Raw genomic sequence first — 16,334 nt, 5'->3', positions numbered from 1 at the left:
CATAAACTTTTTCAAGGCCTTTCATATAGGATAATTCTATTCTATTTGACTTTTCATTTATTGATAAAAATCTACAATGTGGTGTTTGATGAGAAATATCTTAAAGACAAATATGTAAACATTTGATCTTTCTTGACATTTAAAAAGTAAATCTTTAAAATAAGTCTTACTCACTGCCATCTAGACAGTGCTGACTCATAGCGACCCCCTGTGGGTTTCTGAGAGTATAAATGTTTACTGGAGTAGAAAGCCCAGTCCTTCAAGGAGCTCAGATGCCGACCATACGGATCGCAACCCAACTTGTAAATACTACCTCACCAGGGTTTCATTCAATATAAGTTGCTGTGGGTTGCTTGCTTAGTTTTTTTGTTTGGTTTTGCCATTTCAACAGTTTTTACGTGTACAGCTAGCTCAGTGACATCTTGTTCATGTGGTGTAAAGCCATCAATACTGTCAGTTACCAAGTTTTTCCTTCACCCTTTAATAGAATCTCACTGCCCCCTAAGCAATAACTGCCTCTTCCCCTGCCTCCTTTTCTTATCAGCCATGAATAAACTGTGATTTCTATACATTGACCGCATACATTTCATAAAGAGCCCTGGGGTCATATGCATTATACTGTGCTGTTTGAACCCACCAGCTGCTCTGGGGGAGAACAAGGAGGTTTCCTTCTCCTGAACCCCAAGGGGACAGTTCTGCTTTGTCCTGGACTGGTGCTATGAGTTAGAATTGACTTGAGAGAAGTGAGTTTGGGTTTGTTTGTGATTGATGTGTTTTGGGTTTTTTTTAGATATTCCAAGTGGGATTATACAATATGTATACTTTTGTGACAGACTTATTTCACTTAGTGTATTGTTCTCTTGGTTTATCCATGTCAGCATATAAATCAGAACTTCATTTCTCTTTGTGACTGATACTATTTCATTATACGAATATATCACACAACCATTCATTGTGAATTTTACACTGCTTGTGCCTTTTGGCTATTGTGAAGAGTACAGTAATGAACACTGGCATATAAGTATCTATTACAGTCTTGCTTTCCACTCTTTGGGGTATCTACTTAAGATTGGAATTGCTGGTTACATGCTAATTCTATGCTTCACTTTTTGAGGAACTGCCAAACTATTTTCCACAACAGTTGCCATTGTACAATTCCAATAGCATTGGATGAGGGTTCAAGTTTCTCCACATTCTCACCAACAGTTGTTGGTTTCCATTTTTTTCTGATCACATCCATCTCAATGGGAGTGAAATATTATTCCCATGTGGTTCTGATTTATATTTCCTTAATAATTGAACAAGTGCTTATTGGCCATTTGTGTATCCTCTTTAGCGAAATGTTTATTCAGGTCGTTTGCCTACTTATTGACTTGTCTTTTTTTTTTATTGACTTTGTCTTTTTGTTGCTATAATTTAGCAACCAAAAACAAACTCACTGTCACCGAGTTGATGCCAACCCATATTGACTGTTGAACAGGATGGAACTGCCCCTGTGAGTTTCTCAGACTATAACTCTCTATAGGAATAGAAAGCCCTATCTTTCTCTGGGGGAGCAGCTGGTCATTTTGAACTGCCAACCTTTTGGTTTACAGCCCAACATGTACCCACTATGCCACCAGGTCCCTGGTTTTCTATAGTTTTCTATAGACTGTGCTGTAGTTTGGCTGAAAGGTGAGCCAGGGGAGTCAGTTCAGTTCCCATTTGGCTTCCTATCCCTATTCAACTTAAGTGTCTCTATATGTATCTGTTTGTATATTACTGTTACTGCTCTGGCAGGGTTGTCTATGTAATAGTACTTGCCTTTGTTTCCTTGAACACGTGTGTTCCTTCTAGTGTCTTCCTGTGCCTCGATCAGTTTCATTTGCACAAGTATCTAAGTGTAGTTTGAGGTTTAAAGATAACAAAAGGTTACCCTCCTATCCCAAGAAGCAAAGGGAATTACACGAAGTTCCATTTGTTGCATTAAATAAACTCTTAGCTAGATTATGGTTAACAAATGTTTTGTCACAAAGAGGTCTGGTAAGTTTTAACCACTGTGATAAACTGGACCCTAGTTTCCTTTTATTAACACTCCTAACAGCCAGAAATAAGGAGCCCTGGTGATTGCACTGGTTAAACACTTGGCTGCTAGCCTGAAGCTTGGAGATTTGAAACCACCCAAAGGCTCCACAGGAGAAAGACCTGCTAACTGCGCCTGTAAAGATTTCAGTCTAAAATATGGGGCAGTTCCAGTCTTCTGTATGGTGTCACTGAATCAAAATTGACTTAATGTCAACCAACAGCAACGGTAACAAAGCCGACGAAAAAAACAAGTTCAGGATCATGTGACTGTAGGTATTTACTGTGAGTAGATGCATTTTCAAGCTGGCGGCATCCTCCCGCATGCATCAAGGAAGGCACTCCGAAGAGGCAGCAGTGAACGCAGGTCATATAGGCAGGTCTGGACAGGGTAGCCTCCTGAAGGTCCTGGTTATTCTCCAGAAGAATCCAGTGCCTAAGGCCAACCTGTCTGTGCTCAACTGCTGGCTAGGCTATTGTTTGACTTTAAAGGGACTTTGGGGAAATAGTTCCGTAAAGACACATAGCTAAAAAGGACACCTTTAGGCAGCTGGCCAAAGTGAGTCATCCCAACTCCATGTACTCAGATGTCTAAATTCCAGAAAAATGACAAGTTCCTCATTGTGAATTTTTGGTTTTGTGAATAAGGAAACCCCCATAAAAATCAAAGTGAGGTGTCTGCTATTATTGTTTTTCTTTTCATAGTCCCAAAGTGGTATTGTGTCCTCATTATAATCTTTCATAATAGAGGCAGCTTCTTTTTCCTGCAGAGAAATTCAGTCCACCTAACTTTTATTGAGCAAGTTGCTAGGCTCAGAAACTACTTCTGGATCCTAGGTTTGGGGATAAGAGAACCAGGTCCTAATCGACAACTCCTGGTTACGGAAGACCTCTTTAAATGGTAGAAAAGCAAGGAGGTCTGCACGGCATTTTCAGCTGCTTTCTATGCATGTGAAAATTGGACTTTGATTAAGGGAGATCAAAAAAGAATTGATGCATTTGAAGTGTGGTGCTACTGAAAAATACTGAACATGCTGTGGGCCGCCCAAAGAACAAACAAATATCTTTGAAGAAGTACAGCCAGTGTGCTCCTTAGAGGCTAGGATGGTGAGACTTTCGCTCACGTATTTTGGACCTGTTAAAAGAAACCACCAGTTCCTGAAGAAGGGTGTCATGCTTGGTAGAGAGGCAGTGAAAAGAAGGTCTTTTACACTTGATCCCATTGTTGCAGCCATTGTGTCCATTCATCTTGTCAGAGCAATTGTGAGATGGCACAGGACCAGGCAGTTTTGTTCTGTTTTATATTGGGTTGGCATGGGTCAGAACTGAGACTCAGTAACACATAACAACAAAATGCTGGTTAAGCTTATGTGTCAACTTGACTAGACCATAACTCTAATTTGTTTGGTGGATACTGTGTAATCATCCTCCATTGTGTGATCTGATGTGAGCAACCAATCAGTTGAAAAGGAAGTTTCCTTTGGGGATCTGACATGCATTAGATATTTATGAATGTTTTGGCAAAGTTCTCTTTTACCTCTCTTGGTCTTGTCATCCTCTGATCTCCTGTTCTTGGGATGTGAGCCAGCAACCTGCTGCCTAACCTACAGATTTTGAGTTGATCAGCTGCTGCAACCATGTAGAAACCCCTAGCCTTATGCCTGATTTGGGACTTGCCAGCCTCCACAACTGTATGAGCCATTTTCTTAAAATAAATCTCTATATACGAGGGAGCTTTAAAAAACTCATAGAAAAATTCCATTACTTTTTAATTCCATTTTTCACTAAGTTGTTTTAGCCTCCTGTATATGTACACGTGGGTAAGTCAAAAGTACTACTACAAAATCACAGAAAACTTTAGCTTCACATTTATATACATATATTTTAAAATAACATTTCTTCCATCTAGGTCTAAATACTTCTAAAGGCAGTGTTTCTATTTCTCCCCCTCCCTCCAAAGAATTGTGTGCATGTTGACTTATGCCACATCAAAACAGCAGCTTTTGCAACCTCGAAGGATTCAAATTGTGCTTTCAATGTTCTTTGAGTTTGGGAAGCAAAAAGAAGTCTGAGGCGGCAAAAATAGGTTGTAGGATGGATGGGGAAATGTTCATAGGTCTGCCCTTGCCATCCTCAGAGAATGAGCAGGTGCTTGGTTGGGATGGAAGGAGATTCTCAGCACAACAGCCCTGGCCTTTTTCTCATTAAAGAAAATTATCTTAAACGTATCGATAAAATAATCTTCATTAGCTTTGATCTTGCTTAAAAAACAGATTAGTTCTTTGAGCTAGCTGATCTTCACGTAACACTTTTGGCACCCCTGAAGCCAAAATTTAAGCCAAGATGTTTGCCAAACAATGTGTGATTCCCACTTCAGTCGCTGTCGCATCATTGACCGTACTATAGACTTCCTCCACAAGCAGATGCAGCTCTAACTAGCGATGAGTAACTTCCTAAACCAGGAGCTTTACGTAGGCAGAATGTTTTGAGATGCTTGGAAAACCAAATGCCTGTACAGGAATGCCTTCTCCATAGGTCTGGACCTAGGTTAGCTAAGAAGTTTGAAGATTGGGTGATATATGCGTCCTCTTACTACTGGGCTAGACATGTTTGATCACACATACATTGGGCCCTGGAGAAGGACATCCTGTTTGAGAAACTAGAGGGTCAGTGAAAAAGAGGAGGACCCTCCAGGAGCTGGACTGACAGAGTGACTGCAAGAACGGGTTCAGACAGTGACAGTTGTGAGGATTATGCTGGCTCCAGCATAACCCTGTGTTGTTCTGTTACACATGGGGTGGGGTGAATCAGAACTGACCCAATGGCACTTAAAACACTACAACTTGTTGTTTCTGAGTCCTCCCTGCTCTACTTCCCTGATCCATTATGCTTCTACATGAATCCCATCATCCTCCTTCCCGAGAAATTGCAAAATCGAAGATTCACTCAACAGAAGAAATTTCAAAATAATTTCCCTTTAACTGTAAAGTATTAAGCATTTATAGCACTGCAGTAGTTTTCTCGAAATCAAATCTCATGTTTTTCTCCTCTGTTAAGTTTATTTATTTTATCTACTTGGGCTGGTATTTTCATATCTTAAACATTTAGCGTCTTCTGCACTTTCCATATCCTTCCTGTCGATTTAATCTCATGGGTCACTTGTTTTAAAAAGAAAAAAATATATATGCTTGGTCCTTTGGCAAGTCTTGTGTGTAATTCTATTTCTAGATCTGATGCCATTCAAGAATATACTTCTAATTATGTCCAAGTCAGTTTTATTGTTGGAGAAGCAATAAAAACTGGCTTGGATATAACTAGAATTATATTTGCTTGATATATATTATATATATATATATATATATAGAGAGAGAGAGAGAGAGTTGGGTAATATACTTATAGTCTCATGTCCACTTAGCATTTAACTTTTGTTAGTTTTTAATAGTCTAACTGTAAATTTTACTCTATTAACTTTATGATTTTCTTTTTATATGGTATTTTATATGACTACACCTAGTTTCATCATTCTGCAATAATGTATTGGGTTTTCAAGCTTTCTTGGGAAAAAATTGCTGTGTATTTTTTGTGTAATCTTTTGTTCTTTTTATCTGTTATTTCTCCAATGATTCAGTGTTCTACAGATTTCATGTCTTCTTCCCATCCACCCTCTCTCTCTTCTTTCCTAGAAGTTGAGCAGTTTGTGGTCATGGCAGGCGCTCAGACACTCACCACTCCCGTTCCTTTGCCCTTAATCAAAACATTGGACAGGACAGAAGGGTGTCCATGTCAGAGAAACCTAGGCTCAAATCACAATTATTTCACTTTCAGAGCATGTCATGTAAGTTCTTTCACTTAAGTACAGTGCATAGTACACCATCATTTTGAAAATACTTACGTAACCCAATACTAATCTTACTTTTGAGGACCCAGTAATGAGTCTGCATTAGTAGCTCTTCCTCTCTGCCTTTCTTCTCACTTGACACGTACTAAAACATTCAAGCCATACTCACCCTCAGAACCTTTACATTTGGTGTTAGATCTGTCTTCCTTTGCCCACTCCTATACTCAAGACACACAGACTTCTTTTCAATCAGTATCTTTGAAGAAAACCAGACCAATTCTCTTTTAGAATGATCCACATCATAAATATGCTTACTCGTGATATTGTTTCACTCATTTCATTATCTGCTATTAGAGCTAAAAGCTCGAATAGATTTAAGTTAAATATTTTTGAAAAGAAAACTCCATAGTTGTGGAAATTATATATATATATGTATACACACAGAGAGCTTTATGACATAAAACAGAAAAGCATTCTGGTTGCAGTGGGAAATTCCTAATATTGGCAGCTTCCAAGGAAACTCTGACAAGCAGTTTGTAAACCTAGAGAGCCTGACCAAACACTTTTTGCAAAAATGAGGTCCAGAGAGGATACTTAAAGTCTGAAGACCATTTAGCATCTCACAAGAAAGGTTCAGGGCACTTAGAGCTTAACTTGGGGAACTCTGTCACATCCTTGGAAAGCTAAATAATTAGATGGGCACTCACATATTCTCTGGCAGTCTACCCACTGATTTCAGTCGTCTGAATGTTTTCTTTGATATTCTATCTGTTCTGCAGATGTGAACATTTGAAATTACTTCATTTTGTGTGTGTGTGTGTATTGGGTTGCAGCCTTTTTTTGTTCCTCTTTTGGAAATTCCTCTTCATCCACAAAGAATTCCAGATTCAGACATTATTCATCTCATGTCTGGAATACTAAAATCTCATGGGCTTTCATGTCTGTTTACCTTTTTCCACCTTTGGAATATTCAAAATGCTGTCCTAGTATTTTGCTGCTACATATCTTTCCCCACCCTATTATACAGCCTAATACTCCTTAGAAAATTGAGTAAATATATTTGAGTACATTTAAGATACCCATACCATGTATCATAAGATGTATGATGTAGATGTTTATTCTCCACTTGATCTTAGACAAAAGGGTGAGAAGCAATATAGATGTTTATTTTCATGGAACAGTATGTCTTTAGGGCAGTGGTTCTCAACCTTCCTAATGTCGCGACCCTTTCATACAGTTCTTCGTATTGTGGTGACCCTCCCCCCCCAACCATTAAATTATTTTCATTGCTACCTCATCACTGTAATTTTGCTGCTGTTCTGAATCAGGCGACCTCTGTGAAAGGGTCATTCAACCTCCAAAGGGGTCACGACCCACAGGTTGAGAATTGCTGCTCTATAGTAAGTGAAAAGAGCAGGCGATTAAATTATATTTACTCTCATTTGTGTGTGTTGAGAATATGTATATATTCACGTCTGTGTGTGTACGTTCATAGCTACAAAGGACATTCACATCTCTAGGTATGATCTTTGTTTCCTTTTTGTTTCTTTGTCATTTTTTGGAGTCAGTAATGTTTCTAATGCTATTATTTTTATAAACGTTATAGCTTTGTCTCTTTTTTTATTTTTAAGGTCACAACTTTGATTTGTGAATTGCTTTAAAGATAATTCTAGCCTTTTCCCCTGCCACCTGCCTTCCACACCATCTGGGGATTGTCCCTGCTCTTCTCTTTTTGTCCCACTCAAGTACATTTTACTACAAATCTTCTAGATTTGCCATTTGCATCTAAAGAGACTCTGCTCTCTTCTGCTAAAGTGGAACTGGCCAAGGAAGGAAAGGAGGATGTAAAAGTCATGTTGTACGAGGACCTGCCAATAGATTGTCGTTCCCGCCAGGGCCCACGTGTAGCTCAGTAAATGCTGTGCCTACTCAATGGATTGGCCTATTCTTTTTTGTCTCATTCCTCTTATCACCCAAGTTCCTACAAGACAGAAATCTTGCTTGTTTTCTTTAAATGTTTACAGTTAATATAGTCTTTTTTTAACATGTCCATAATTTACTTGTAAAAATGTCACGATATGTTGTCAACTCCAGCCAAAATGTGTCCTTCTATAGAATTGTAGAAAATAGAACTTAAAAAAATAAAGAACCTAAGAATAAGTTTTTACATTCAGATCCAGTTCACAGTTTTGTCATGATTACTCACCATCATGAGGGAATTGACAAAGTCCTAGCTGCCTTAGTTTGTAGAGTTGGTTGTTTCATGGACTTTGAAACGTGGTGAACCACATGGAAACAACACTGCTGCAGTCTTGGTTCTCTAAGTCTGTCTTCCTCAGTGCTTGCACTGTGACATGCCCACCTTGTAAATCTGACCATCTCACCCCTGACCAACACCCTCAGATGCTGTTTGGCCTCTTTGCTTTTGTTCTTCGCCTTAATTTAAGTTGGACGCTTGAACAATTCAAACTCCTGGTGGTTGCTGCTATTGTTACTAGCACTGAAGTCCATTCCGACTGATGGTGACACATGTGTCCTGAGCGCAGCTGCTTCCTTTCAGAAGCACCTCACCAAGCCTTTCTTCTGAGGTGCCTCTGGGTGGGTTTGAACCTTCACCCTTTAACTGTCTCTAAACCTCATACTACTTCCTGCTTTGCCCACACGTCAACACTGTGCTCCCAGGCATATTCCTTTTCTCCCTGCCCCCACTGTTTCTGCTCCGCTACCCTGCTTGGCTCCAGAGGTTGGCCACCCCCTTCTTTAGTGCTTCATTGACCTACAGGTTAACTATCTTCCTTCCCCACCCATTCAGAGACTGTTAGCTGCTTGAGGCAGGAATCATAAAATTTGTTTTCATTTCCTCTGTCTTGCAGAGTTTCTGGTCTGCAATGACATTTAAATGTTTATTAAGCTGAGTTATAAAGGACATATATTCCCATTTTATTTTTTTCAGGGGAGAGCGCGAAAATTATCCAGATGATTTTAACTTGTAGAATGTCATCTAAATTTTATGTGATTGACTCTAAAGTAAGAAAAGAAAATACATGACTCTAAGTAACTTAAAAATATCACAAAGCAGACAGAAATCAGTGTTGTTGCTACTTTGGAATGTGTATTCGAGAATTTTAATAAAAAGTTCAATCCTAAAGTTTTTCTTTTGAAAACAGTTCCCAGGGCAATCAATAGTTTTGCAAATTATATACATTAAAATTTAATAGCCAGCTCATTGTATACAAAACAGTACCCAGGAAAATGTTACTTTTTCCAAGATTGAACCATGAAAAAACTGATTGTACTGTCTTGTATACTCCAACCTGCAGGAACGTTGTGGCTCGTTTTGCCAGAAGGTAAAATCCTAGCGAGGGCAGTAACTTGACCGAGTTACTGAGCGAGCTGGTCAGTGCAAAACAGAAACAAGGACGAGCAGGGCTCCTGACTGTCCACTTGGTGCTTTCCCGTCAGTCACATTTCCTGTATCTCCACCGGAGTCAAAATAAAAGTAAGTTTCTAAGAACTTCCTAATTTCCAGGTGCTCAAACTAGGCCCACTATTGAGATCCCCCGCCCCCCCCCCACACACACACTTTTTAGTCTCATTGAGACAGCCCTAAATCTAAAGCGTTAATCATTCTTAATTCTCGTGTGAACAGTTTCTTTCAGAATCAGAAAATCTTCCCTCATAAGAGATTTCCTAATTTATTTTCTCAACTGTTTTTGACGTGGACACAAACAAAATCTCCAATGTCTCTTTCTCTCTCTCTCCCTCTCTTGTTAAGTCTCATAAGCAGTTCTGTGACATGTCTTTGTATCCTCCAGACTGGTCTCTTCAAAGTACTTTCCATACTGACTCATCTACCAAAGACTGCCTGTGTTTTCCTGGCAAACTAGTAGCTTTATTGCTAAATGACTCATTACTTCTGAATCATTCCACCTTATATACTTTGTTAACTAAAACGTTTTCAAGACACTTTTATGCGATGCCTTCCATTTCTTCTTCTTTGTCCACTGAGTGACGTGGCTATTTAACCAGTTCTCTCTGGGCTCGCAGGTTATGTTCATCATTTTTTCTTGACCTCTTTGTCACCAGCTGAGATAAGCAATGGAAGTTCTGTAACTCATTCGCTCTGTTCCAGATGTTTCCTGAAGTGGAACAAATCAATAGCAACATTAAAAAAATATGTGTAATTCTGTTCTCTATTTTCCATGATTAATATTGCTTAAGGTTTTATTAGCCAACTTTCTCCATAAAATTAGGGAGAATCAGCTGTAAAAGCTAAGTATATCTCTGATGTTTGTTAGTATACAAAATCTTTGGGATTTTGCACGTTGGAAGAATGTAACCCCCTGTCCTAGATTGCTGTATATTTGACTTGTCCTCCTGGCTTTGAAAATTCATCCTGTTTCCCTCCTTGCATCTTTGCTCCATATATACAGCCTTCGATAGAGTATGTTCCTTGACCCTTTTCTTTCCTTATGCCTGCTCAGTCTCATCCACTCTTGTGACTTTAAAACCTTTATCTTGGATCCCTGTCTTTATGCTGCGACATGAGGAATCTTCTGAACAGAGTCTCCAGATTACAAAGTCTTCCCTTCCTAACTGTAAGACTTTATCAGTTGGAAGAGGTGCATATTGTTCTTATTTAACCTTCCTTTAGTTTAAAAAAAAAAAAAAAAGAACTATCGTGATGCTACTGGGTAGGCGTTGGACTGTTCACTGCATGTTTGGTGGTTCAAAACCACCAGGTCTTCCTTGGGAGAAAAATAAGCCTATCTGCTCCCATAAAGACTTTCAAAGCCTTGGAAACTCTATATGGGGTTACTATGAGATAGAATCTCTATGACAGTAAGTTTCTGTCTCTATGGCAATAAGTTTCGGGGGAGGGGTGGTTAGTGTAAGAAAGGCTCAAAGCATTTTCAGTGATATAAAAGCTACCATATGCAAGAAGTGAAGGTGATTGTGATAAGGATGTGTTGCAAGTAGGGACTGGTTCAATCATTTTGTGAGAGCAAATTTATATAATATTAAGCAGGACATCAAACTGGTGAAACAGTAGTACCCCGCTCAGAGATGGCCGCTGGCCACACAGCTTTGAATGTGTGTGGCTGTCCACAGGGATGCCAATAACCCAGACTCGTGGTCCTGAGAGGGCTTTTGTGCTCTTCTGAGTCTTACATTCCACTTAGCTGAGGAGTCATCACCCAGATGGTGAAAGTTCAGGTCTATTCCTGTTCTCTTTGTTGGCCAAGACAAACCAAGAATTGGTTTGAAGCGCTTTGAAAGGGCAAGAAGGAGCTGCCATAACTCAAATATTCATAACCCAGGGGCTGCCTGTACCCGTGCCTGAAGCTGAGTTTCCCCGGCCCCGCCCTCCAATCTTACATGATTAATAATAGTCCGAGCCTCATCGCCACAACTCCTACAATTCACTTTTAATTTTAAAGACATATTTTCATATTAAAATGTGTTAAATGGCTTTTAACAAAATATTAATTTCACAGAGCGTACATGTTTACTCTGTCAACATCAGTATGGTCACCCCTTTTTCTTAGCAAGTTAGTCTTTATTTGGTAGTTCTCCAGATCTCTAAATGCATATGCCGTATGTACTAAAGTATAAGCCAACCTGAGTATCAGCCGAGGCACCTAATTTTACCACAAAAACTGCACTAAAAATGTGCTGAAAAACTCAGCTTCCATATAGCTCAGAAGCAACAAAGCCCACATGGAAGAAACACACGAGCTTGTGTGACCACGAGTTGTCGAAGGGATCAGGTATCGAGCATCAAGGAACATAAAATCATATCATTGAAAATGTGGGTGAGTGCAGAGTGGAGACTCAAAGCCCAAGGGTAGCCAACCGGACACCCCTTGCTGAGGGGTTGTGGGGAGGAGATGAACCAGGCAGGGTGCAGGGTAGCAACGATGAAACATATAACTTTCCTCTAGTTCTCAAATACTTCCTCCCCCACACTATCATGATCCCAATTCTACCTTACAAATCTGGCTAGACCAGAGGATGTACATTGGTACAGATAGCAACTGGAAACACAGGAAATCCAGGACAGATGACTCCTCCAGAACCAGTGATGAGAGTGGCGATGCCTGGAGGGTGGAGAGAATGTGAGGTAGAAAGGGGGAATTGATTACAGGAATCTACACATAGCTTCATCCCTGGGGGAGGGACAGCAGAGAAGAGGGCAGGGGGAGACATCAGACAGTGTAGTATATGACAAAATAATAATAATATATGAATGATGAAGGATTCATGAGGTGGGGGGCAGTGGGGAGGGAGGGGGAAAATGAGCAGCAGATATTAAGGGCTCAAGTAGAAGGCAAATGTTTTGAGAATGATGATGGCAACGAATGTACATGTTTTTGACACAATGGATGTATGGATGGATTGTGATAAAAATTATACGAGCCCCCAATAAAATTATTTAAAATTAAAATAAAAAACCTCAGCTTATACATGAGTATATATATGGTAATACCAATTCCTCAGCCATTTGTTTAAAACACTAAGTCTTGCCTAGCATGAATTTTAGCCTTCTCACCACTCGTCCACATTAACTGAATAAAGGGTAAAATTATGTACCATCTCAATAAATACTAAAATATATTTGACAAAGTTAAGCACACCTGTATTTTTTTTTAAGTTGCAACAGACTAAAAATAGAAAAGTACTTTCTCTGTCTAATGAAGGGGAATTTACAAAAAATACCTACAGCTACACTTATACTTCAAGTTGAAAAATTGAATACTTTTTCCCTAAGATTAGCTGCAAGGTAAGGACTTCTGACCTCACCATTTTTATTCAGTATTAATTTGAAAATCCTAGCCAGTCAAGCTGATCTGAAAGCATTAGCCAAAAACAGGACTCCAGGAATTGATGGAACACCAATGGAAACATTTCAATAAGCTGATGACGCGCTGGAAACACTCACTTGTCTATGCCAGGAAACTTGACCAGCCACGTGGCCAACTGACTGGAAGAGATCCATATTTGTTCCCATTCCAAAGAAAGGTGACCTAACAGAATGCTCAAATTATTGAGCAATATTATCAGTGTCACATAGAAGTAAAATTCTGCTGAAGCTCACCCCCAAATGGTTGCAGCATTACATTGGCAGGGAGCTGACAGAGGTTCAGGCTGGATTCAGAAGAGAGCGTGGAACAAGGGATATCATTGCTGATGTCACATGGCTATTGGCTGAAAGCAGAGAATGCCAGAAAGATGTTTGCTTGTGTATTATTAATTATGCTAAGATATTAGTCTGTATAAAGTAAAGAAAAGTGAGTAACTCTGGTGAGAGGATGCGACTCAGTCTGTGTGCTGAACAAATATGAAGACCAGCATCAGGATTGGATGGTGTATTAACCTGCATGGTAAGTAGATGACAGTCTTGCTTGCTGAAAGTGATAAGGACTTGACGCTCTTGCTGAGGAAGATAAGGATGGCAGCCTTCAGTATGGATTACAGCTGAATGAAAATAAAACCGAAATCTTCACAACTAGACCAATAGGCAACATCACGATAACTGATGATGGAGAAAATGGAGAAAAGATTGAATTTGTCAAAGATTCTGTCTTGCGTGGATCCACGGTCAATGCTCATGAAAGCAGCAATCGAGATCGAACAGTGTATTGCATAGGGTAAATCTGCAGCCCATGACCTCTTGAAAGTGTTGAAAAGCAAGTATGAAGAGGGTTGTGGATGTGTTGATTTCTTCTCATGGGTTTGTCAGATTTTGCTTTATGTTTATTGAGGCCACATCATTGATGTATACATATTCAGATTGGATTTCTATTCCTGCCAGAGAATAATAAGAGATAAATACATAGAACAGTGATGGTCTTAGTCACACCAACAGATGATCACTTTTGGTGGGATCAACATGTTTTCCAGAAGGTGTAATTATTCTTTCAACAGACCATTTCTTCAATAGATATTTATGGAGGGAATGCCACGTTCTGTGCTAGATCCCAAAGACATAACAATGAATCAGGAAAAGAAAAATAAATAAATCCTAGCCATTGCAGGAAAAGAAAAAGTAAAACTATTTTCTTAGATGACACAATTGTTCCAAGGAATTTCTATGTAATAAAAAAAGCTATTAAGGGTAAATAAGTGAATTTAAGAAGGGGTAAATTATAAGTCTTTATAAAGTTAACTGTATACAACAAGACAACGTGGAAATGATACTAAAATAAAACTGCTATTTATATTAGCATCAAGAATATTTATGTACATGGAAATACATTTAATGAAAGATGTACAAAACCTTTATGAATGAAATATAAAACCAAATCAAACTCACTGCCATCAAGTTGATTCTGACTCATAGTGACCCTATAGGACAGAGGTGAACTGCCCCTGTGGGTTTCCAAACTGTAGCTTTTTAAGATCGTCGAAAGCCTCATCTTGCGCCCTCAGAGTGGCTGGTCCTTTCCAACTGCTGACCTCATGGTTCGTAGCCCAGCATGTATCCCCCTATGCCATCAGTGCTCCACTGAAAGAAATTAAGGAAGCTATAAATAAATGGAGCAATGTATATTGATACAGTGTTCATGGATTAGGGACTTCGTATTTTTTAGCATTTCTACTGCCACCAAATGGAGAGTTAGAGGCAATGAATTTTAATCAGTTTCTCAGCAGACTCTCTTTATGAACATTGACAAGTTGATTCCAGTACTGTGAAGGAAATGTGAACAACCTGGAATAGCCAAAGCAATTCTAAAAAGAGTGTGGGGGGATGGGAAATTTATATTACTGTATTATGACTATATTAAAGTTACCACAGTTTAAAGCTACAATGATTAAAGACAGAATAATATTGGCATATATCTAGGCATAAGAATAGAGAATCCAGAAATAAGCTTGGATATATGGTCACCTGGTTTTCAACAGAGGCACCAGTGTAATTTAACAGGGACAGGATAGTCTTTTGAGCAGATGAAACTGGATGATCTTCAAACTCACTTTCATACCATATTGCCCATAAATCTGAGCATAAAACATGAAACCATAAAACTACAAACAAAAAAAACCCAACAACCTCAAGAGAAAAATCTTCATGAACTTGGGATAGAAAGATTCTGTTAAGACAGGATGCAAATATATTAATCCAATAACAACCAAAGAAAAAGTGATTATAGGAAGTCTTTGGTTTATGAATGAGAACCATTCCTGTGTCTTTAAGAATATCAATGTCAGGGACAGGTGCATATGGTTATTTAGTCTTCCTTTAGCATAAGAAAAGAATGGAAACCTTGTCAATGATTTAAAAGATGCATGTGGAGCAAGTGAAGGTGATTGTGATTGAAGATTTTATTGGGAGTAGTGGTTGGTTCAGTAGTTTCACAGTAAGGGTAAATTTACACAAACATAAATGAAATTTGAGTGAAAGCGGGCTGCCCTGCTCATCAATACCAGCACCTCCCTCAAAGATGGCGCCCCACTGTGCAGCAGGGCTGCTGTGCCCTCCACAGGTTTGCTAATAATCACGTCTCATGCATCAGCTTCTTCAAAGGGCTCACCAAGCCTTTTCTGAGTTTTCTCCCCCAGACTTTTGACTGTAGGCTTTCCCGTTGTTACCATAACGAAGTGCCCAGATTGTGAAAATGCATGTCAATTACTGTTTTACTTCCTCAGCCATGGCAGAAGGAGTTGAAATGAACCCTAGTCTGTCTTAGTTTGAACCCCACTGACACTGGGTCAGCATCTTAGCAGCACACAAGCCCCCTCTGACAGATGGATGATGGCTGTGCGTGAGGCGCGCTGGTCAGGAACTGAATCCAGGTGCAGCATGGAAGGCGAGAATGCCACTACTAAGCCACCTCTGCCCCAAAGGAAAGCTACTGGATAGTTAAAACACAAACTGCTGATCAACAGAAGAACAAATGAGTCTCAAGATCATTATATTCCGTTAAAAAAGCCAGTAACAATAGTGCACACTTGATTCAATCTATTTGAAATTCAGTGATTGCCGTAGGAAGGAGCTCTGCTATGAAAACTGTCAAGACATTTATCTGCTAACCAAAAACGGCTCTGCTAGAGAAAATATGGTCATTTGCTTTAGGAACAATTTACAGCCACGTAACCTCGCTTTCCTATTTGGTCATTGAGTCGTTAGCAGTAGGTTAGTGGATTTGGGCTATGGAAGATGTCTACTGCTGGGGTCAAGAGAATCCTTTAGGGGTGAGGAGCATGATCTCTCCATGGTAGCATTAAATGCACCATATATGCAACTGTTTATATTAACCAAATTGTGCACTTTGAATATATACAAATATTATACCCTAATCACACTACTACACTTTGATTGTTGAAACTCATAGGTTCCCAATCTTATTTTGCTTACAACCCCCTTTTCAGAAAAAAAAATTAAAAATGAAAATCTTGGGTATTATCACTCATAACCCAGGATAAAGAATAG

At 39.3% G+C, this 16,334-nt stretch overlaps 1 protein-coding gene across 5 annotated transcripts in view; it reads left to right on the top strand.

Moving 5' to 3' along the window:
- Nucleotides 1-16,334, top strand: part of PPP2R3A (protein phosphatase 2 regulatory subunit B''alpha) — a 202,596-nt gene that overhangs the window by 18,976 nt on the left and 167,286 nt on the right. For 3 of the 5 annotated variants that reach the window (XM_075546883.1, XM_075546884.1, XM_075546887.1), the window contains exon 2: nucleotides 9,220-9,398. The exons of the other annotated variants lie outside the window; for them this stretch is intronic. The gene's annotated coding sequence lies outside the window, so the exon portion shown is untranslated. The remainder of the gene's footprint in view (nucleotides 1-9,219; nucleotides 9,399-16,334) is intronic. 5 annotated transcript variants of the gene reach the window in all.

This window comes from Tenrec ecaudatus, chromosome 4, assembly GCF_050624435.1.
Source record: "Tenrec ecaudatus isolate mTenEca1 chromosome 4, mTenEca1.hap1, whole genome shotgun sequence".
Lineage (NCBI taxonomy): Eukaryota > Metazoa > Chordata > Mammalia > Afrosoricida > Tenrecidae > Tenrec > Tenrec ecaudatus.
This window is presented reverse-complemented; position numbering and strand designations above follow the sequence as displayed.